We start from the raw sequence: 22,536 nt of genomic DNA, 5'->3' as shown, positions 1-22,536 counted from the left end.
ATGCCTAATATTGGGAATTGCACAAAATAGTAGAACATGTTTTTGGTATCCATCAAAACCAACCTCTTCCTTTCAAAACAAATCTCTACTGTCCCCAAAAGCATATGTTTTTGTTTATGATTCTCCGAGAGGTACTCCCTTTACTTCAGGAAAACCATTGCATGGAATTCACAAGGTCACTGGTACTTTACCACCTAGATGACTACAACATAGTTTACACAAGCAGACCCAAGAAAGAGTTGCTGAAAGTCCAAATGGCACAGAATCAATCAGGCAGGTTTTATATCACCCTACATAAATCTTCACACATAATCCCAGTATTCAAAGAGCTGAACTGGCTTCCAGCGGAGCAGACTATCGAATTCACAATCCTGTGCATCATTTTTATAGCATGGTGTGATGAATCCTGCGGAGTCATCACTGACCTCCAGCATAAGATCTCCTCCCGTGTGGCCGGAGGAAGGCAGCCACAACCTGATCCTAACCCTGCGGGTGGTATCATAAGGGAGAATCACATGGAAGAAGATGGCTGTCTGGGTGAAGTGGTGACTCCTATGGGATGGATGCAGTATTCATCTTCTTGTGAGGATGAGAGTCCTATAATTCCTGAATACCTAATGACATGCTGTCATTGCACAAGTTCCTCCTATGGCACTTTCCAAAGAACAGGTTATAAAAGTCATCCAAACAGAATAAGGTTTCTACCTTTGGAGTTCAGGAATATGACATCCTCTTATTGTTGTGATTGTGTCTTAGGTAGAGGTCCTAACCCCAATATTTAATCACAAACCTTTTACATAACATCCCCTAACTCTTGACAACTCTTGGTTCACAAGCACAGAAGCAGAAGAGCACCAACTGAAACCGACGTGGGAAGAGAAGGCATGCAGTATTGCAGAGTGCATGCAGCAGAAAGTGGAAACGGGAAGAGAAGAGAAGCCATATGGCAGACGTGCTCCCAACCCGACGTGTGCTGCTACGGTGTGCAGGAGGATGTAGAGGCCCAACAGAGCTGGCAGAGCTCCGGAGAAGAGTTGCGCAGACTGCTCAAGTTATGCGGGAGCCGGCAACGGAGTGGGCAGAATGCAGAAGGTCTGCTGCAGCAGCAGAAAGTGAAGCAGAGACACCAAGGGAGACCAGTGAGTTGGCACAGAGCACCCCGAGCAGGACATTTGGTAGTAACCAATCAGTTTGAAAACCGAACAAATAAAGAGTCGACAAGGGCGCAACTCCCCTTTTATGGGATACCAACTTGGGGAAATCTGTAACTGCATTGCCAACAGCCAACAGGGTGTAGAAAAGCAATACAAAAGCGACAAGGGCACAATTCCCCTTTTATGGGATACCAACTTGGGGAAACCTATAATCTGCATTGCCAACAGCCTATAGAGGCTATCAGGAAGCAGATAAGAGGCAACATGGGCTCAATTCTTCTTTCTTGAGTTTCCAGTTTGGGGAAACCTTTAATCCACATTGCCAAGAGTCAATAGACTATAAAAAGAGGCAGCCATTTTTCAGCCCTCCTCACATGGGATACTGGTGTGGTGAACCTTGGAACACATATTGCCACTAAGACCAAGAGTTTTCTTTCCTGGCAGGCATGTAAACCAGGAAAGGGATCAGTAGTAGTTAGTCCTGGCAGGCAAGTGTACCAGGAAAGAAGAAGATGTTTCTAAGAAGTGTGGTTGTGGCAAAAAGGTGTGGTGCAAATAACTCTATATTCATTTTGACAAACTGTGTGATATTTTAATAATTGCTTTGCATCCTGAGGAAAACAATTGCCTTGGTTTATGTACTTGTGTTTTGTGAGAGAGAAATTTGCCTTATCAGGAAGGATACTGTGGAGGACAGCGATTGCTTTGATTTTTGAACAAGTGTTTGTGTAAGAGACACTTACTTTACCAAGTGGGGGGAAAATACAGTTTGTGTTGAACTGAACAGAACTTTGTTGAATCACACATTTTACAAGGGTATGCTTGAATTGATCCAGGGGAAGGGAGCACAACCCTAAAGTCAGCCAAATATTCCTTTTATACTTTTGTTGCATGTATTAGTGTGAGAGACTATTGCATCGCCCTTTTGGCCGTTACCTCCTCCAAAAACAGACTCCAAACTACTCAAAATAATGCCTTACAAGCTGCCATGAGCATCCCTAGAAGAGACCATATTTCTCAAGCCAGACAAGCGGTGTTGTGGCTCCAGGTCAAAGACCGTATTACACTTAAACTCTTCACTATCACGCACAGATGCATCAACAGCACTGCTCCCACCTATCTTTCTGAAGCCATCTCCAGAACTACTTCAACGCGCCCAACCAGAACGCAGTACTCTAACCAGTTACACATACCTCGCATCCGAAGAGCTACAGCCGGAGGGCTTGGCTTCTCATACATTGCACCCAAACTCTGGAACTCCCTCCCTGCCCCCCTCAGAGCGGAATCTTCCATCTCTGCTTTCCGCAAAAATCTCAAGACCTCTTTCCTCAACCAACACTGCTAGCATGTTCACCACTTCTAACATATAAATTGTAATATAAACTGTAATTGTCTTTCTTATTTTTTATTGTAATATATACAGAATGTAATCCATGTACATACTTTATACCTATTCTCTGTACTCACATGACGAACTAAGCATGCATTGTTACAAGTGCCATGATGCCTCTCGGCTGATGTGCGCTATATAAATACGAATAAAACAAACAAACAAACAAACAAACAAAGCAATGGTGCCCAATCCGAGGAGACTTTCCTCCTGAGAACTCTGCCTGCAAGAATAGAATAGAATTGCAAGGCCATGAGCTCAGATAAAAAGGCAGGCATAGGTCAAGAACCAGCAGTCGATACAGGGAAGAAAAAATAGGGAAATATTGTTATGGTAACCTATGGAACGCAACCCCTGAGGGTAGTCTACTTCTTCCACCTCCCCTTGATCCTCTTGTAGAACTCCTACTTGATTCTGGACATCAAAAGGCTAATACAATACGAATAATTCCTATCAGCTGCAGCAGTCAACAGGTCAGAGGTGCCCACCCAACGTAGATGCCAACGGGTGTAAAGTCCACATATAAAATTCAAGGGTCCTGGCCCGAACGGCACGAGGACAGCAACTAAGGGAAAGGAAAACAAATCCAAGAAACAAAGAAATAAACTACAGCGGTCCCAGAGGCAAAAGTCATCCAGTTAGCAAAAATTGCAACATTACACAAAGTCCATGCATAATTCAGAAGAACAAAAAAAAAGAAATAATCGGGATCCAACTGAAGCATGCGTTCCAAAGTGGCACAACAGGCAGAGGAATCTACAATGCAGTCCACAAAAGAGTATACGTATCCAGAAGGGAGTCAAAAATGCCAAGTACAAAGCCACTAGGGAAAAACAAATCAATCCAATGTAGACAGAGCCGAGGTCGTAAAAATGGGATAAAACAGGAGAGCAAAAGAAGCCACAATGCCACTCACTGCAGGAAGAAACACAGTTAAGGAGCACGATCCTGCAAATGCTGGTACATTAAATGAGAACACTTCCTGATGACGTGACAAGCCGTAAAAACGTCCTCATCACATGATGGAGAGCATGGCCTGCTGGCTATGTGGCTTTGTAAGGGGGGGTGAAGGTGCTGGCCCGCACACATGTGGGACACCGGATAAACGAAGACACAGGCATACCAGCGATGGTGAGCCTGGCATTCCTGTTGCACCAGGCACCACGGAAGACGCCAGTCTACGACTGGAGCGGGACCACACGACAAGCCAGGGAGAGCACAGTAGGTCTTGCCAAAACCTCACCATTCAGTCCTCAGGACAATCTTCATTAGGGCAATGTAAACCTCATCATCCAGCCGCGGGGACAATTTTCATTAGGTCAATGTAAACTGCATCATCCAACCCCAGGGACTACCCTCATTAGGGTAATGTAAAACTCAACATCCAGCCCAGGAAAATCTTCATTAGGCCAATGTAAACCTCACCATCCAACACCAGGGACAACCTTCATTTGAGCAATGTAAACATCATCTTACAGCCCCAGGGACAATCTTCATTAGGTCAATGTAAACCTCATTATCTAGCCCCAGGGACAATCTTCATTATGTCAATGTAAACCTCATCATCCAGCTCCAGGGGCAATCTTCCTTAGCTCAATATAAACTTCATCATCCAGCCCCAGGGAAAATCTTAATTAGGTCAATGTAGACCTCATCATCCAGCACAAGGGATAATCTTCACTTGGGCAATGTAACCTCATCATCCGGCCCCAGGGAGTTTTGTAGATTGCTTGCAGGTCCCCACTGGCCTACATAGTGACCAGTCAGGAGGGGCCTGCAGGCACTCTACAGAAAACTTATGAAAATAAATAACTAATTAAATACAGATCATAGCTGGGAAATGGTGGCAATAACTGTTATATGAAGCAAATGTCTGGGCATATGATGGCAATACCTGATATTTTATGGAAATACCTGTAATATGATATAAGTACTTCAGCATAACATAGCAATGCCTAGAAAGTGATGATATGACCTGGGCATATGATAATAGTAGCTGGCAACACAGAATACATTTTGAATATACAAAAGTCAAAACTATTGTCTTTGCCAATACGTGTTCGTTTAAGCAAATAGAATATTATCTGCAAATGCCAGACTTCCCTTTTCACTCAAACATAGTCCAGTTTAAGGGCCTCCGTGTTCTACTTTCCATTTTCTACTGCTAACCCCCTGGAGAGCCACAGCTCTTGCTCCTTTTCATGTTTTACAGATGTACAGGAAGTGCTGGAAATTGAGAAGGAAGTCCACGCCCATGCACGCTCAAAGCTGCCATGGAGTTAGCTTATTTCCTAATTTGTCAGACAGGAAAACAGGGGAAAAGGTAGAGAAAATAAAGGCTTCTTGACACAGGGACCCGTGGCCGGGGACCCTGAGCAAGTAATGTCTAACTGTGAATTGAGTTTGGTCTCAGGGAATATTTCATGTGATTACATGCGGAGGTACAGGGTATCCAAATCACCCTTTAGAGTTACATTTTATGAGCATCAAAGAGGTATGTGCAATCAATCTGCCACCAGTATATCCTACTTGTTCATGTTCCTTAACAGCATTATACAAACTCAAACGGCTCCATCTCTGAAGCCTTTCACTCTACAAACAATGTGAATGCCATGGGATTGCATGCTATGGATGCCCTTTTATAATGGGTGCAGCTGTAAACAAAGGAGTAAAAGCAAGGCTTAATGCTTTTAGACCTTCATTTACTACTTTCATTTTCGTTCAAGGTGGAGAAGGGGCTCGACATGGAGTTAAAATCTCAACTGTGCTTTCCTCCTCTTGAAAGTGCACTTCATTTTAAGCATGCATGTGATTGCCATGCAGGCGTAAAATGAATGGATTCCAATGGAACCGCCTCCATTTAGCATCTGCTTAAAGCAGGTGGATTCAACAGGAATACATTGGTGAATGCTGTCTGCAAAGTGTTATATGCAAGCAGTAGTTTTTCTTTATAATCAAATACGCAATTGATCAGGAACAATTCGGAAAAACAATTTAGCTAATCACTCCATCCAACCCTTCTCATATAGTATATAACCCAATTCTTTGTATTCACACACTATAACATCTTTCTTCATACTGCATGCTTTGACATTGTAACTACATAGACACAGACATCCTCATCCTGGTTATTTACAAACACATGCTTGCGCGTATAGTATGAAGAAAAATGAATGAATGATGGTTAGAGTGATTAGCTAAATTATGTATCCAAATTGATCCTGATCAGTTGTGTATTTGAATGTATGCTCCTGGGAGATCAGGACTGATGTCAGGTCACCCCTAATTGATATACGTGTTTCTTTACAATATAGAGATTAAAACTAAAGGGTAAACATGATTTAGCCTGGCATTCTGCCCTGCAAAAGTTGAAAAGAAAATTGCAGGCGAGGGAACTGATCAGCACATAAGTGCTAGCGTTGGTGGTCCGCTATATGAAATGTGCATTTTATATAAAGTGACCTCCTAAGTGTGCGCAATGTAGTGAATTGTCATGGCATGTGTCCAATAGAATATATATGTGCAGCAATCTCAGCAAAATTATGATGGACAGTGCCCCGGACAGCGTTGTACAGTAGATTGCAGATCTTCCGAGCACCTGCGTCTACTGTGGGGCTCATTCTGATAACTGTGTAGTAATCACGGCCAGATAATGTAAACACTGCATGGATGCGATGAAAGGCACATGAAACCAGGATCTGCCAGGCTTCTGATGTCTTTGTTGCATGCATGCAGTGAATACAGGGTATTGCGTTGGTTTGCCGACAAGTGTTTTTTTGAAGTAATTTTCATTGAAAAAATTACTTTGAAAAACTCATCCAAATATATAGGGGGGAAGGAGTTAAAGGGATGAGGTTTGGTGTAGTTTTTTCAAGTAATTTCTTCAAAATAAATTACTTCGAAAAAAAACGGACAAGGCGCACAGACAATGTAATTTCTTGTCTCAGGGGTCTGCAACCTTTTGCTCTGCAGCTGTTTGGAATTCAAGTTCCATCGGCCCTAGTCAGCTTAGTCACTGGATAGATTGATTGTAATTTGCTAGAACATTAATTGCAAGAGAAATACCAGAACATGAAGCAAAGTGTCTCATCCATTTAGCAGCATGCATGGCAAGAGGATGATTTGAAGCAAAATGGGCAACTCTACGATGGATGCAAAGAGAACATTTCCATATGAAGATGCTTACATAAAGACACACCAGATGGAAAAGGATCCCAATTGGAAGAGCAGAATGCTCCTGTACTCGTTTGGTAGATTGACTGGAGGAGAGATAAGGATTGTTGAACAAAAGAGACTGAATTGTGCAGACAACTGGGAATCACCAGGATTGCTAGGAGGCTGGGAGAGACTTCAGCTATTGGTATATGGGCAACGATCCACCAGTACAGGATGGGAAGCAGGAATGTTGGCATACAATGCACACTTATTGATGACAGCATCAGTGAAGGTAGTGAAAGTAGTGAATGATGACTGCCTGAAGGACTGGGTCAAGTATGCAAAGATACTAACATGGGTTGAAGATGAAGCAGGACCTGTATCTATACTGCCCATGAAGAATGTGACACTCTGTTTCAGAAACAGGCGTCTGATCAAAGTTGGAGAGAGTAAAGGATGCCAGCAACTAATTGATGTACCAGGAATGACAGAAGGAACTGCTGTAATAATGGACCACTATTGGGGCTGTGGATTCAAAGCTTAAATGAAGCTAAACTACAAGTTGGGGTGGGGGGAATATGCTCTATAGTGATCATACATGTTCCTGCATTGGAGATTGCCCAAAGTGATCTCCATATCGTCAGCTTTCCGAAAATGGATGTACATCAAAGGAAGAAGAGGTCGCTCAACCTCATTCAACAGAAGAGTGAGAACTATTTTTCAGCAAAATCCATAGAAGCTTATCACAATATTCCAGATTAACACAAGTTGTTCAGTAGAACAGCAGTGCTATTTACAGTTATATTCTTGCCAGGACTTCAAGCTGCAGTGAATCCCAAATGGTTACAAATCACCAGGTGGGAGCTGCTACAAACAATTAACACAACAATAAAATGATTCAATGCGATTATAGAATAATTGATGGGCATCAGACTCATGACCCTCCAGAACAGGTTTGTATCGGACTTAAGTACGGCAATGGAAGGTGGCATGCATGTCAAGATCGGTCCTTCTTGCTCTACGTACATACCTGCCCATGATGTAGAAAATGGAACCCTGACACAAAGAATAACCATGCTATCAACTCTGCATACGAAAATGGTGGAGAAGTAGATGAGACTGAAGATGACGATTGGTTTCCATCTCTATTCTCGTGGGTTCCAACCAGGATGGAAAATGCCTTCAAGGTATTAGGAGCAATAATAGTAATGTTTTGCTAGTATTCTGTCTTATAAGAATAATCATAGGACAATGCAAGAAGACAGTAAATGATAATGAAGATAAAGATTGACATGAATGCTGTGACTGATGAGCACACACTGACTGAAAGCACCACCCGTGAGCACCTGAACAGAGGGAAGTACCCTGGTACCCCTAGGAACAAAGTTTTACTATCCCAAGAATCATAAGAAATATTTGGGACATTGGGTATTCTGTCAACCAACTGGAGAGTGCCGCCATCTGACCTGGAGTGTGGATGAACATATACAGAATGCAGGCAACCTGAAGGGGGTGACAAAGATATGGATTCCGAAGAAACTACAGTGTGAAGAGAAGGTGAAGAAGATTGAGGAGGTGGTTGAGGACTCGACCAGAGGGGGAATGTAGAGACGCAGATGTACACGTCACTCATGGAGCCCACCCCCTCATCTCTGTCATATTGGATGAACAGCAACAAAGCACTGTGCATGACATTTGGTATTATCCCAATACTGCATCGAAGATAAGATGTTATGCGCTCAGACAAACGTATTGAATGTACCCTTGAACTGATGTGGTTGAAGGAAGTCTGCAGACACCACTGGACATAGAAGAGCTCTAAGTAAAGCCTGGCAGGTGTAAAGTGATGCCATAGAGAGAAGAGGCGAGGGTGCACTGAAACGATATGCAAGTACTTTAGGATGAAAATGTAACTAAAGTAACAAAGTAAATAAATATGCAAATACAAATAAATCATATATGCTGAGGAGAAATGTAGTAGATGTACATATACAGAAATGCAAGGTTGTTGAGACATAAAGATGCTTGCTAAACATAGGAATTATAAAGCAGGTAAAGCAGCCATTTTGAGAAAATGGATGTCGGTTTTGCATAATAGTAAGATAGAAGCCGCAAGGAGAAAAACCAAGGCTGCAAAGCTGAAAGGCACTGGAATACAGAAATTGTGCAAGAACAAAGGATATTTGTTTGGCTCAGGATCAACGATGCCGCAGAGAGAAGTAAATGCAAGGCGCAAGGGGAGTCGAAGAGGATAAACAATGTATGTAGGACATATTTCTCTTAGATTAAGTAAATGAGTGAACATTTGCAAATGCCAAGTATTGGACAATTAAAGATGCAGAATGCATATCCAAGATGGAATGGAATGTTCTGGCCGGGCAGGCCTCGTGGGGTGGCAGGACAAGTAGTCATTGGGGTTCTTGTCTTTACTCCGCCAGTGGCAGATAGTAAATTTGTAGTCCTGAAGGCAGAGCCCCTATCTCACTCTGCATGCAGGCATTATGGACTTAGTGTTCCTGTCACGCTCACCTGATTCCCACGGAGGCGCAGGTCTGGCTTCGAGTGCTGATGCTTCTTCAATGGTGAAGCGCAGGACTCTGAGGATGGACAGGAAGGGCCCCTCTACTCTGGCTTTTCTGGCTTGCAGGAATATTCCCCTGTTTGTGAAAAGGGAGTATTACCTACTGACGGAATAATGCTCAAGCCTCCCACTCCCTTCCAACCCTCTACGACACCCTTCCACGATTCCCAGTGAAGTCTCACCTTAGGGTCTGGAAGGATGAGTTCTCCATCCTGCTTCTGATGCAGGGGCGCGTTGAAACGCAGTTACTTCACTGGATTGAGGTTTGATGCGAGTTCAAAATAAGCTTGACTATTCAGGTGAGGCGCTGTAAGAGTTCTGTTGCAAGTTCTAAAGTTCAAGCTTAATAATAATGTTCATTGTCTTATTGCAGCAAGCGCTAATGCTTATGTCTTTTTCCCCTTAGGGGCAGGGGTTCGGAATGCCGGAGATATGATCGCTGCTGAAGATGGAGGCACCCAGGAAAGGTGAGTGAAATGCAGCGCTGCAGCGATCGAAGCGAAATGCCTTTAAAATGATGTCTTCCCTTTCAGGATCGTCGGTGTGATGTCTCCGTGATGCAGCTTTAGCTTTAGCTGGTAAGGTCTTCTTTCTCCCCAATTCTCTCTTATCTCCCTTTGCAGGCGTGGCTGAAGTCCAGATGCAGGAGCTGACATGGTGAGCGTCCAGCTGCGAGGAGCAGAACAACGCGAAGCGTGAGTTGCTGATCGGGCGTGGTTTAAATAGCTTTGGAAGATGTTCCAGGTATGTATCCTTTCACCGATCAGGTATGTATCCTTCTCCGACCACACCCAGGTGGAAAGTAGTCCCACAGGTAAAGTAGTTCCATTCAGGCCTCAAGAGGGCCTGGATGTAGCAGCATGGTCTGCATCAGGTAAGTGCACATTAAAACACTTGAACACATGTCTAGCTTTATGAGCCTGGCGCCTAAGGCGCCAGGACAGGGGTCTAACATGAGCCTGGCGCCTAAGGCGCCAGACTGTGTCCAAAGGGCCCCAGCTTCGGCCCGCTGGCACTTCCCTGGGGGGAATGATGCCTGGCTCTGGGGTTGCTGGGTCGGACTGGCTCCTTGGAGGTAGGCATCATGACAGTACCCCCCCTCGAGGCCCCTCCCAAGGTTGTTCCCTCCGGGGGTTTTGGCTTGTTCGGAAATCTCCGGTGGAACCTTTGTATTAATCGAGGTGCGTGAACATGGTTACTAGGCTCCCACGATCTCTCCTGAGGTCCATATCCCTTCCAGTCAACAAGATAGAAGAGTTTTGACTTTAACACCTTGGAGTCTAAAATGTCTTTAACTTCGAATTCTAATTCCCCTTCAATTTGAACTGGGTCTGGAGGCTTGGACAGTCGGGTCCCTGGTTGTACTGGCTTCAAAAGTGATGCATGAAAAACTGGATGAATACGCATGTTAGAGGGTAAATCCAGTTTAAAGGCCACGGGATTGATTATAGCCTTGATGGGATAAGGTCCTATGAATCTGGGATTGAAGGTTTGCGGGCCCTTGAGGGGTAAATGTTTCGTTGCTAGCCATACCTGGTCTCCTACTTGGTAAGGAGGAGTTTTACTTCGGTGCAAATCAGCGTTTTCTTTATACTTTTTCTTGGCTTGCTGTAAATGAGTTGCAGCTTCTTTGAAGGCTAGGGTTATTGTGGAATGCAGATGATTTACTGCGGGCATTTCCAGGGTCAGAGGTGGATCTAGGTCAGAGGTCCGAGGATGGTGACCATACAAAGTATAAAAAGGAGTTTGTCCGGTTCCAGAATGCACTGAATTGTTGCATGCATATTCTGCGATCCAAAGGATGTCTTTCCAATTTAACTCGGGTTGGTGTAACATGCACCGAAGATATTGCTCGAGAGTCTGATTGGTTCTCTCGGTTTATCCGTCGGTCTGGGGGTGGTGGCTGGCGGATAACCGCACATCTATTTGTGCTAGTTGGCAACACTTCTTCCAAAAATGGGAGATAAATTGACTTCCACGATCCGAGACTAATATGGAAGGGAAACCATGTATGCGAACTATATTCTCCAGAAATTCCTTGGCCGAGGTGGAAGCTGAAGGCAAGCCTTTTAAAGGGATAAAGTGGGCCATTTTGGAGAATAGATCCACAATTACAAGGATAGTGTTGTAACCAGCACAAGGAGGCAGGTCAGTTATAAAGTCCATTGACAAGGTGTGCCATGGTGCCGGTGGAATATCCAAGGGTTGAAGTAGGCTGTCTGGCCTTTTCTTTTGACCCTTGTTTTGGGCGCAAATTCCGCAAGACAATACAAAAGACTTTATGGCTTTTCTCCAAGAAGGCCACCAGAAGTGGCGTTTGATTTTTTCCTCCGTTTTAGCAATACCAGGGTGTCCTTCCATTAATGATTCATGATGATGGGTAATAACAAGTTCTTGCAATTCTTTACTTGGCAGAAATAACCGCTCCTGGAAGTAGGGTAAATCATCCTTAACGGTGTAATGAGGACCCTTTTGACTCCATTCCAGTAAGGCTGAAGAGTCTAGAAGGTGTTTTACTTGCGTTTGGATGTCCTCAATAGTTTGCAATGAAGTTAGGCCTGAGATTCTTTGTTCAGGTATGATTGGCACAGGTTCTAAACTCGAATTGGGTTCTTCCATGCCAATCCGGGATAAGGCGTCCGCTTTACCATTCTTGCAGCCAGGGCGATAGGTAATTACAAAATCAAATTCCGCAAAGAATAGAGCCCATCGGAGTTGTTGTGAAGATTGAGCTTTGGCCGTCTTTAAATACTGTAAATTTCTGTGGTCCGTAATTACGGTGATGGTGTGTCTTGCCCCGAGAAAGTAGTGACACCAAGCCTTGAAAGGAGATTTAATAGCCAGTAACTCTTTGTCGGTAATTGCGTAGTTGATTTCAGGAGGAGAACATTTCCTGGACCAAAAGGCCACAGGGTGTAGTTAGTTAGTTTCTGGGTCTCTTTGCGACAGGACAGCTCCCATGGCCGAACTGGATGCATCGGTTTCCACAATGTAAGGGAGATCTGGATGCGGGTGCTTCAATACAGGTGCAGAGGTGAATTTGGTTTTCAGATCCTGAAAGGCTTGTTCGGCCTCAAGAGTCCATTCAAAGCGTTTGTTTTTCTTTAGGAGAGCTGTGATGGGTTGGACTGTTCGGGAAAATTCCGGGATGAATCTTCGCTAGAAATTGGCGAAGCCGAGCATGCTCTGAACTCCCTTCACCAAGCTAGGAGATGGCCATTTGAGGATGGCGTCCACCTTTCGCGAGTCCATTCGGACTCCTTGAGGTGTCAGGATGAATCCAAGAAACTCAACTTCTGTGGTATGCAAAACGCATTTTTCGAGCTTTGCAGATAGTCTGTGCTGGCGCAATTTCTCAAGAACTGGCTTAACATGTTTTCTGTGATCGGATTCTGAAGAAGAGTACACCAGGATGTCGTCAATATAAACTATGACACAGACATCGATAAGTTCCCGAAGAACCTCATTCATAAAGTACTGAAAGGCGGCAGGTGCATTGCACAAACCGAAGGGCATCACCTGATATTCGAAGAGCCCAAATTTGGTGCGGAATGCAGTCTTCCATTCGTCACCTTCTTTTATACGCACCAGGTGATAAGCTCCTCAGAGATCTAACTTGGTGTACACACAAGCGTCTTTCACCTGGTCGATAAGCTCAGGGATCAGGGGCAGAGGATAACGATTCTTAATCATTATTTGATTTAGGGCGCGATAGTCTATACATGTTCTAAGGTCGCCCTCTTTTTTCGGCACGAAGAACAGCGCTGAGGAGACAGGAGACTTGGACGGGCGAATAAAACCATTGGCTAGGTACTGATCTAAATACTAACGGAAATGCAGGTTCAAAGGTTCCATATGAGCATAAATCCTACTACAAGGTAGTTGAAAATTGGGTACCAGATCGGTTTGGCAATCATAAGACCGATGGGGAGGTAACGTGTTAGCCTGTTCCTTCTGAAAAACGTCTTGGAATTCTTGGTATTCTGACGATAGCTGTACAGGGGTGGAAGTTGCTGAGGCTAGACCCATAACTGGATTTCTTGGATAACAAGTTGGTTCACAATCAGGAAAACCTATCTTCTTTGCTCGCCAGTCAATTCTGGGATTATGTGTTTCTAACCATGGAATTCCAAGAATTACTTGAAAGTGTGGGGCCTTGATCACATCAAACACAATTGCTTCCCGATGTCCATCCTGACCCACCAGTGTCATTTCATCAGTGGAATGCGTTACAGGCCCTGAGGCTATTTCGGTTCCATCTACTGTAGTAATGACATCTTGGGTTACTTTCGGGCGGAGAGGGAGCTTAATCCTGGAAGCCAATTCATGGTCTATGTAATTTCCAATAGCTCCACTGTTGATGTATGCTTTTATAGCATGCAACTGCTGAGGCTGTTTTGGGTCCACGAGCACCATTGGCATGACAAAATGCGAGGTCAAAGAGTTTGTTTTCAAGCTCGGCAAGTGGACCCCTACGCTTGTCGGGCTAGGGCGTTTCCCAAATCAGGTGTCAATAAATCGTTATCAGTGGCTCCAACCACCTTCTTAGGTGGTTTAACCGGACAATTTCGAAGAAAGTGACCGGAAGTCCCGCAATACAGACAAAGTTGCATTTGCCGCCTTCTCTCTCGTTCCTTCTGCGTTAATGGTCCTTTAATACCGCCGATTTGCATAGGTTCGGATACGTCGGTACTCTTGGAGTTAGCGTGGGTTTTGATCGGTACTCGGGTTTCGTACTTGAACCGATCTGCTTTTCTATTTTGAAGTCTGTGATCAAGTTGAACCACCAAGTCTATGTAGTCTGCCCAGACCTGGGGTAGATTTAAAATCTGAGCTAGAACATCCTTAAGCTCTCCACGCAGGCCTCGATGAAAAAATGTAATCCTTTTGTTTTCAGGCCATCCAGTTTCCACAACCAGTCTATTAAAGGTGGCAACGTAGGACAGGAGATCCTGATTACCTTGTCGTATGGATAACAGTTCGTTATCAAGGGCCTGTCCTTGAGAGTGTCGAGCAAACAATCTTTCCATGCTGGCCTGGAAGCCCTGAAAATCCTGGAGAATGGGATCATCCTGATTTACCAATGGAATAGACGAATCGGCAGCACTGCCACTGAGGTAAGATAGTATAAAGGCTACCTTGGTCTGGTCGTTAGGGAAGGCCCCGGGTCTGCATAGAAAGTGTAAACGACATTGGTTCATAAAGACGGCATATTTATTGGGATCCCCCGCAAAATGTTCAGGCGGGGCCAAAGGCATGTGTCCAGGTAGATTAATTTGTACCGGGTTATTCAAACCCATTGATGTGGAAGTACCTCCGGGATTAGGTAAAGGAGTGTGCCCTGCCTGGGCCTGCAGTAACCTTTTGGCCAGGTCATCTGTTCTTTCCTTTGATAGGATCAGTTCTCTTTTGAGAGCGTTAGTCTCCTGGCGGGCTGAGTGCACTTCTGCCCGTAATTCCCCCAAAAGTTGGGCCAGCTGATCTGTCTCGGAAGTCTCCATAGCACCCGGGTGGGAAATTGTGGGTAGGCTTCTCGTTCTGTCACGCTCACCTGATTCCCACGGAGGCGCAGGTCTGGCTTCGAGTGCTGATGCTTCTTCAATGGTGAAGCGCAGGACTCTGAGGATGGACAGGAAAGGCCCCTCTACTCTGGCTTTTCTGGCTTGCAGGAATATTCCCCTGTTCGTGAAAAGGGAGTATTACCTACTGACGGAATAATGCTCAAGCCTCCCACTCCCTTCCAACCCTCCACGACACCCTTCCACGATTCCCAGTGAAGTCTCACCTTAGGGTCTGGAAGGATGAGTTCTCCATCCTGCTTCTGATGCAGGGGCGCGTTGAAACGCAGTTACTTCACTGGATTGAGGTTTGATGGGAGTTCAAAATAAGCTTGACTATTCAGGTGAGGCGCTGTAAGAGTTCTGTTGCAAGTTCAAAAGTTCAAGCTTAATAATAATGTTCATTGTCTTATTGCAGCAAGCGCTAATGCTTATGTCTTTTTCCCCTTAGGGGCCGGGGTTCGGAATGCCGGAGATATGGCGCCGACCCGAAGTGAAACGTGCAGTTCCAGTAAATGACAGGTAAGTTCTGGATGAGCGTTCAGGTAATGTCTTTGCATTCGCTCATTCAATGTCTTTGTCTTTTTTCCCCATAGGGGCCGGGGTCCGGAATGCCAGGAAGCGGCAGGACCCGAAATGAAATGGGAATGACCCAACAGGTAAGTCTTAGAAGGAAACTGAGCCTTTCCTATTCCCTTCCTTCTCTCACCTTGTCTTCTTGTCTTTTTCTCTCTAGGCTCTGAGAAGTGGGTGCGGATCCGGATGATCGCTGCTGAAGATGAAGGCACCCAGGAAAGGTGAGTGAAATGCAGCGCTGCAGCGATCGAAGCGAAATGCCTTTAAAATGATGTCTTCCCTTTCAGGATCGTCGGTGTGATGTCTCCGTGATGCAGCTTTAGCTGGTAAGGTCTTCTTTCTCTCCAATTCTCTCTTATCTCCCTTTGCAGGCGACCCAGGATGCTGACAGGCGTGGCTGAAGTCCAGATGCAGGAGCTGACACGGTGAGCGTCCAGCTGCGAGGAGCAGAACAACGCGAAGCGTGAGTTGCTGATCGGGCGTGGTTTAAATAGCTTTGGAAGAAGTTCCAGGTATGTATCCTTCCACCGATCAGGTATGTATCCTTCCCCGACCACACCCAGGTGGAAAGTAGTCCCACAGGTAAAATAGTTCCATTCAGGCCTCAAGAGGGCCTGGATGTAGCAGCATGGTCTGCATTAGGTAAGTGCACATTAAAACACTTGAACACATGTCTAGCTTTATGAGCCTGGCGCCTAAGGCGCCAGGACAGGGGTCTAACATGAGCCTGGCGCCAAAGGCGCCAGGACTGTGTCCAAAGGGCCCCAGCTTGGGCCCGCTGGCACTTCCCTGGGGGGAATGATGCCTGCCTCTGGGGTTGCTGGGTCGGACCTGGCTACTTGGAGGTAGGCATCATGACAGTTCCCATAGATAGTGAGGAGTGCCTGGTGGTCTGTGAGATCAAAAGCAACTGGCAGCTGCCAGGGCGAGACCTCCCCTTGTGCCAACTGAAAGGCATCTGATAGCCATGCCGGCACTGTGGCAGGCACATCTTCCTCCGACATGCTGCCCTGTTGAGTGACTCTACGTGCCTTGACAGCCGGAGTGGCCTCTTCTTAATTGTGTGGAGTCCCTTCGCCTGACTCTGAACCACTAGGAGTTTGATTTAAGAGCCCACTCTTCTCCCATCAAGCTCCCCCTTTTCTCACCATAGCACGTGAGGTAGTAGATACGCCTGCTCGTATAGTGTGCCGATAAGGCCTGTGGCCCATGTGAGGTCGTCTGGCCGTGAGGCTCAGGTCTGTGAAATTCTACGGTATGCAGGCACGCTCAAGTAACATGCAGGGCCCTGCACAAGTGTTTCCTTGGTCACCAGTAACTTGCCACTGGCTCAGTCTCGGGTAGCTGGAGACCAGGCCACTCGGATGTTTCTGCGGACTGCTTCAGTCTCCTCCAGCAGTCACGGTACTGCGCCTTTCCCCACGGTGCCATGGATGTTGGCCCTTCATGAGCAATGTTGATGAGCGGCAAGTGCTGCTGAGCTCCAGTAATGGGACAGATATGCGGAACGCAGTGTGCATTAAATAAGGGAGGCCCACAAACAGATATCTGGTCTCAACCGCATCACATCCCCAAACACAGCTCCACCCTAGCCCCACCTCACATAACGAGGCTAACTGCACAAAGTGACAGAGGATAGTTTTCTTGTGAAAGATCACAATGCATTTGTAGGACGAAACTCAAGAGGCAAAGAGTTCCAGGTGGAGGTGGCCAGGACTTGCAAAGAACAGTCAAAAGGATCTGCTTTGGCTGTCAATTTATATGCTGAACTTGTGGCCCTTGGCAGTAAGTCTGAGGCAATCTTTACCTTTAGGTACTCTGGGGACTGGCCATGAAGGATTTTATGGATGTGAGTCATGGCCTTGAATTTGACACCGGCCTCTGTAGGAAGCCAATGCAGCTTCTTGAGAATAGGTGTGACAGGTGATTGTGTGGTCTGGGTGTGTAAGTCAAGATGCAAGCTGCTTTATTCAGCATAAACTGTAGATGCTGCATGCTCTTTTTGTTCCCAGGTATGACCCATTGCAGTAGTCCACTGTCACACTGTTGATGGCCCGTGCAATAGCAGCACAGTTTTCTTCAGACATTAGGTGACGTAGTTACCTCAGTAACATCAAGTAACATAATGAGTATTTGAGAATAGAATTAACGTGGGTTCCCTGTTGCATGACAACAAAATGGCCGCAGCCTGAGAGAGCTCCGTCTTGGGCTTATCTATCCTTTTATATATCCTTGCTTTCCTGATGCAAACAACCCCACAGTTGGCATGATCTAACTGGAGTAGCAGAATAACTGGGAAAGCTGAGCTCACTGGGTACGATTGCAGCAGATCAGGCATGCCTGCCTAGAGTACAGACCGCAGGAAGAGGTGACAACAGTGGCACTGAAGTCCCCTGACCTCAATGTCTTGGCACATGGGTGGATCCCTGGACGAGACTGCAGGCACATGGCAAGCTAAGTCCTCCCTCCCCCACCCGCATAATAGTGTGTCCGTGGTGCGTCCAGTATATCCCGGGCACATAGCGAAACAACGAGTGCAATGGTGCAGCAGCCTAGCCCCTGATGCTGTGAATGAGGCTGTGCTGGTGGTGATTTATTCTGGAGATATTGGAGGGGAGCTGAACCCGGGCTAGGAATTCCAATTATGTTTGCAATGATCTGCCGCTGGCCCAGTGCATTGCTCGTGGCCCATCCTTCAGAATATATTTGGAATGCTTACTATTCGTGGCCGTGGGGTCTGGTGTGCCCTCCCACAGCATCCTGGCGACTCGCTCAGGAAGGAGGCAGTATATCTTGAGGTGAGACGGTGTGGTGGTGATTTGGCCTCGGCCACAGGACAATGGTGCTACGATGCAAAAAGATTGGACAAGCCTGATCCACAAATTGACTTGCAGCGGGCAGAAACAGAGGAGTATGGCACAATATATCTCCTCCTCGTGTACTGTATACTGTTACGCTCACAGGGTGTAGGAGCTGCCTGCTGGGTCGAGTGTCTGACAGCACCACAAGACACTATTGCTGCACATTGAAGCTCTAAATATTCTGCAATGGGGTGGGTCATGGTGAACCCCAAGAAACAGGTCAAAATGTATCAGTACGCTACATCAGATGTGGCAGCCCCTGCTCAGCTTGCTGGCCTGGGCCCTTCTCAGCTAGATGTGGCAGCCCTTAACCACACTTTGTTACCTCTTAAGAACAGCACAAACTCTTCAGGCACAATCATTGATGCCCTTACTTGTAAAGTGGATATCTTTGCAGTGCAAATTGACAATTTGTGTAGTCGGATGACCAAGGCGGAAAACAGAATCAGTGAAGGGGAAGATAAGGTGTCGGTCTTGCAGCAAGAGGGCTCTCTACTAGAAAAAACTGCAAAGAAAATTGCAGCCAAAAGCGACAATCTTGAAGGGAGGTCATCGCGTAATAATGTGAACATCCTTGGTGTCCCGGAGTCCACCTGCATTGCAAATATGGAGCAATTTTCAAAGATGTTCCTTATAGAGGTAGGTCCTGGCCAACCCAGCGATCTCAGTGATGTTCCTTGTGGAGCGGGTGCATCGCTGCCTGGTGGCTAGGCTCCCTCCTGGGGCTCCTGAATGTCTAATCATTGCCTGAATCTTTAATTACCAGGACAGGGATGTTCTACTCAAAGCGACCAGAGAGAAAGGCAATCTATGCTGGGCTCTGCAAACAATCCATCTATTTCCCGACTTCAGCCCCCAAGTGCAGGAGCAAAGGAAGACTTTTCAGTCGTTCCCTGAAAGGCGTTCGCTATGCAACGTTATAGCCAGCTAAACTTCTATTGATACGCTTGGGCAAAACTAAATTTTTTACTTCACCCGCAGCTGAAGAGCAATTCACACTGGAGCTACCTGACCCTCATAGCTCTCCAGTCTCCAGCCTCTACAACCTAGCATCCACAGGATGCAACTCGTTGCTCCGAATTCCATCCATGATGCTCCACTATATACCCGACGAGGGCTCTCATGCTTTGATATAAAAATGTGTTTTTTTCAGGAAAGAGTACAGTATCATTTTCAAAACCATGGACCATATTCAAAGCCATAGCAGGGTAGAAGGCGCCCATTAAATTCATCAACGCTGTCAGACATGAATGGTGCGGTAGTGTTGGGGAATTTGATAACAATATAGACATGTGACTGGAGCAGGTGAGTTATTGAACATAATGAAATGGAATATTCGTGAGTTGACAAACAGTAAGACATTTCGCCTGGTCATGAATCAGGCTTAGTACCATTGGATCAATGTCTTCTGAATACAGGAGACCCACTTACCTGGGGATGCTGCGCTTCCTGCCGCCGTGGGTTGGGGAGTTCACAGATATAGCTCCACCTACTCCTCCCACTCTAGAGGAGTTGCAACATACATTCACAAATCACTAAATGTTTGCTTACATGAAAAGGTCTCAGATAAGGAGAGCCATTTCCTCCTATTGGCGGGAGAGTTTTCTGGTAGGTGACTCATCTTGGTTAATATCTATGCACCAAATGTTGACTTCCCCGACTTCTACCATGAATGCTCATCACATCTGCACATGTTTCCTTCTTATGAGGTGGTTTGGGCAGGGGATTTTAATGTTGCTTTATCACTGACCTTGGGTTGGTGCGGGTCGACTCAGGTGGTTCGCCCAAATGCAGCAGTAGCATAGGGGAGAATAGCTGAATCACATGGGTTAATGGATGCATGAAGGCACCTCAATCCGGGGGCCAGGGAATATTCATCCTACTTAGGGCCCCATAACAGTGCCTCAAGGATTGACTACATTATGCTCTCAATGTCTTTAAGCCAGCTGTGATGCTGCCCAGGACCCTATCCGACCACTTCCCAGCAGTAATTTCAGTACATTGCCCTGATCAAGAGCCATGGTCGCTTTGCTGGAGGTTCCGGGCTCGGGCCCTGGAAGACGTGGTATTTTGTGACATTATTAAGTAGGATATAGAGGATTTCTTTCAAATCAATAAGGAGTCAGTCCCAGATCCTAGAGTGAAATGGGAGGCATTCAAAGTGTACATAATGGGTTGTTGTATTTCAAGTGAGGGTGGTGTCCTGAAATCCTTGCGTAGAACCTTAGCAAACCTAGAGGGTGAGATTAAATACCTTGAACAGAAACAAATCAGGGAACGGGACCCTAACATCCATGGGCTGTTGAGAGAAAAATGGCCGGAATATTTTGAGATAGCACTCAGGAAGGAGAGATGTCTGGGTGACCCAATAGCTGCGAACAGCTACGGGGAAGGATATAGACCGATTCGTACTCTGACCTGGGTGATTCGAAGGGAGAGGAGACATGAAGGTATCCTTGAGGTTGAAGACCTTGATGGGACCCTAATCAAGGACTCCAGAAAGATCAACACAGTGTTCTGTGAGTACTACAGAAGGCTATACCCTGCCCAAACAGATGTATCCACAGGAGACTTAGGGCATTACCTGGATCATGTTGCACTAGGTTGGCTAGACTCCATACAAGCTGATCTTTTGTACTCCCCCCATCCGAGAAGAAGATATGTCGGGTAATTAAGTCTCTTCCCAGTAGTAATGCCCCCTGGATGGATGGGATAACATCAGAACTATACAAATAATATGCACAACTGTTAGCTCCTCATTTGTGCCGTATATATGAGTTCTCTATATCGAATGGACTTCATCCTGAATCCACAAGAACAGCCTTGGTCACCTTGCTCTTAAAACCCAAGAAAGACTCCCATCAGTGCTGCTCCTATAGACCCCTGTCCTTGATAAACACAGACAATAAAATAATCGTTAAGTTACGCACTGACAGGCTTTTTCCACACATGCTGGCGTTAAGCCTTACTGACCAGGTGGGATTCATTCTGGGCAGATCTACTCTGAACAACTTAAGAGGCTGTTCACTGTGATGCACAATATAAATGACAAGATTCCAATTGTGGTAGTGCCACTCAATACCAAAAAGGCTTTCGACTCTGTCGAATGGCCCTTCCTGTTCGAGGTTCTACATTGGTCCGGCCTGGGCTTGGTGTATCTCCCATGGGTCTGTCTCTTGTACACAGCCCCTCGGGCGATGGTATTAACAAATTGGACTGAATCCACTTGCATTACGCCCAATAAGGGCACTATCCAGGGTTGCCCCCCGTCTCCTATCCTGTTCGCCCTTGCTGTTGACCCTAGGTACAAAGGGGGTTTGCTCTGACGTTTGAAATTTTGGGGTCTACTAATTGGCTTCAGTAGACCTGAATTTATTTAATCATGTCTTCATACATACAGAATCACTTTGAATGTAGTAATACTCATAGAATTTGAAAGAGTTCAGACAACAAAATAGAAAATAGAAAATACAGCTTATATTTTATTTTGCTGTAAAATGCATTTCAAAGTCATGCATTTGTAATCTTTTCTAAAAAAGAAGGGGATTCCTTCCATTAAGGGTAGACAGTTCTTAGTATTCACAAGTCCTTGGATGGACTGTATTGACAACTCAGTTGAAAATATACAAAGCTTAACAACTCAGTTGAAAATATACAAAGCTTAAACAAAATAGTGCTTTGAGAATAGTCTGTGACCACCACCTATAGTGACAAGTGATAGAACAGATATTTAATGCAAAACAACCAAACTGGGAACAATAAATGGTAACACAATTGGTTATGTAAAAACAACCAAACTGGCCAGAGACTCAACGCCCTTGCTGTTGAGTCTCTGGCATGTATTATGAGGGAATAGCATTCCCATTGAGGAGTCAAACTAAACTTGCAGGTCTCAACCATATCTCTTTATGCTGATGACATGTTACTATATCTCAAAAACCCCAAACTAAATCTGCACCCTCTCGTTCACAAAATCTCTCAGTTAGGGGACTCTTTGGGTTTCTGGATACACTGGTCCAAAAACTTGAAGTGCTTCACCTCATTACAGTGGTAGACCCCTGGGATATAGAGGTGGGCTTTCGATGGTGCCCTAGAGGCATAGGATATCTAGGCATTAGGGTATCAACATCCCCAACTACGCTATATGAGGTAAACTATTTGGCAGCACTAACACAGCTGGAGCACAAGGTGGAGGCAGGGATTCACCTCCCGCTATCGCAAAGGCTTTCTTTGGCCAAGATGGCAATCGTCCCCAAAATGT

This window comes from Ambystoma mexicanum, chromosome 6q (assembly GCF_040938575.1).
Source record: "Ambystoma mexicanum isolate Mex_15411 chromosome 6q, UKY_AmexF1_1, whole genome shotgun sequence".
In the NCBI taxonomy this organism is placed as follows: Eukaryota; Metazoa; Chordata; class Amphibia; order Caudata; family Ambystomatidae; genus Ambystoma; species Ambystoma mexicanum.
Note: the sequence above shows the minus strand (reverse complement) of the source record.